The following is a 217-nucleotide window of genomic DNA, read 5'->3' as shown; positions in this document are numbered from 1 at the left end:
GCCCCCCCAACTTTAAAAGTCTAGCTCCGCCACTGGTCATTACTGAAGAAAATTCACAAACACGGCTAATGTAGCTATTTACGCAACACCTGCTTCAGGAGGCTTTGATATGTGGTGTCAATATATGAAGCAGCCATATTGTCGTCTGCACGGTGCTGTTTCTTTACTGTGATGGTGGTAAGGAAACGTCAAGAGCTCACATTGATTTCCTGCCTCC

Source organism: Poecilia reticulata, linkage group LG19, assembly GCF_000633615.1.
Source record: "Poecilia reticulata strain Guanapo linkage group LG19, Guppy_female_1.0+MT, whole genome shotgun sequence".
NCBI classification, from domain to species: Eukaryota; Metazoa; Chordata; class Actinopteri; order Cyprinodontiformes; family Poeciliidae; genus Poecilia; species Poecilia reticulata.
The sequence above is the reverse complement of the archived record's forward strand: the minus strand, read 5'-3'. Positions refer to the sequence as shown.